At 52.7% G+C, this 1,663-nt stretch overlaps 1 protein-coding gene across 1 annotated transcript in view; it reads left to right on the forward strand.

Annotated features, from left to right (window-relative positions):
• The first annotated feature begins 1,192 nt into the window (after window positions 1-1,192).
• Window positions 1,193-1,663, forward strand: part of RALYL (RALY RNA binding protein like) — a 714,980-nt gene continuing 714,509 nt past the window's right edge. Inside the window, exon 1 of the mRNA XM_029923807.1 lies at window positions 1,193-1,331. The gene's annotated coding sequence lies outside the window, so the exon portion shown is untranslated. The remainder of the gene's footprint in view (window positions 1,332-1,663) is intronic.

Consider the following 1,663-nt stretch of genomic DNA (forward strand, 5'->3'; position numbering starts at 1 on the left):
ATCTTTTTCAGCATTTCTGGTCAGCAATCCTTACTGTAATGTAGGTGTAATAAGTGGGTGTAGAGTTGGCAACTCACCAAAATAAATATTTAATGACATTTTAATGGTTATTTTAAATCCCTTTTATTTAAATTGTGGATTAATACTTTATTTGGTCAATGAATTCTGACCAGAATGTTTGAGAAACATATTTGCAGTTGAAGCTCTCTATAATGGATGTGTACTTAATTTTCAGAATTGTCCAGGTTAGATCATCTCTGATGGAGGCATTTTATCTTAAATGTCAACATTAGAAACACTGAGATAAAGATCAGGGGCAGCAATCTCCACGGAAGAACTGTGTTAATTGTTCATTCTCAAACACAGGGATGCCAATTAATTCCACACAACCCATTTTCAAAGCAGCACCGGGAGATGGTCCTGATGTTAATATTGCATAAAAATGAAAAAAAGTGCGTGTGTTCCAGCGGCCAGAAAGCTTTCTTCAACAGGCAGCAAGAATCCCAGTGCAATCCAGCACTTGGTGGATGCAATCTTTGTTCTGGCAATAGGCGCCCCAAGCCAGCTGCTAGGTGGAGAAATCCCTCTCTCACCCTCACCGGCAGAATCAACGGCTCGGCCACCTGGGCTCCCGCGGGCTGCGCCACCGCCACACTTCTGGAGCACGTCTCCCCCTCTCGACCGCCAAGAGCTCCCTCCCTCCCAGAGAGCACTTACACAATGGACTCACTCGTTTCCCTTGAACCTGTCCTTTGACTTCCAGCCCCAGCCCACAACTTGAGCACGAGTCAGGCAGGAGCCTCGGCCGTGGAGAACGGACGAGCTCGGAGGCACGCGCGCACAGGCAGACAGCACAAACAATGCTTGGTCCACGAATGAATACATTAACGACACCCATGCCCCCACCCATTGCTCGGCAACCTGCAGAAAGAAACCTGGAACGGGTTTTCTAAAGGAGAGATTTTGTTTTGTCTTCCAAACTGCAAACATCCTTCTCTGGGGACGGCAGAAGAGACGCTGTGCGTTCTGATGGCAATAACGATTGACGGTGGTTTTGCCCGTGACAACGCCCCCAGTATCGCGCTGCGCCAGGTTCCGTGAGAACCGCGAGGGGGAAGCGCATATCTAGGGGAAAGGAACAGCAGAGGCAGAGCCAGCTTAGGAGGGATGAGAAACGGGGATTCAAGAAGGGGGGAAAATGAATGAGTGAAACAGGTTTTAATAGTGAAACTTCGGGAGAGAAAGGGCGGGATCTCTCTCCAGGTAACTACCTTCAAATAAAAAAAGAAAATAGATGAATGCATAAGGAAGTGGCAAGCAACAACTTTGAGGTGAGCAGCAAGTTGTTCACCGTCTCCTAGGCGTTTTATCAGCACGCCCGGGGCTGCCCCAGCACACGCGCTCCCCGTCGGAGGCGGCGGCGGGGGGCGGGGGGGGGCAGCGGTAGCAGCAGCAGCAACAGCAGCAGCAGCAGCAGCAATCGCGGCAGCGGCGGCACAGGCAGCGGCAGCTGCGCGCCTCCGGCCCAGCCCCGCTCCGCTCCCCCTCTCCCCGGCGCCCTGCCCGTCTTGCGTGTGCGTGTGCGTGTGCTCAGCCTCAGCGTGAGGGGCACCTGCTCGTCCGGGCTCACAGCGGAGGCAGCCTCGCCGGGAGCTGCCGCCGC

This window comes from Suricata suricatta, chromosome 15, assembly GCF_006229205.1.
Source record: "Suricata suricatta isolate VVHF042 chromosome 15, meerkat_22Aug2017_6uvM2_HiC, whole genome shotgun sequence".
Lineage (NCBI taxonomy): Eukaryota > Metazoa > Chordata > Mammalia > Carnivora > Herpestidae > Suricata > Suricata suricatta.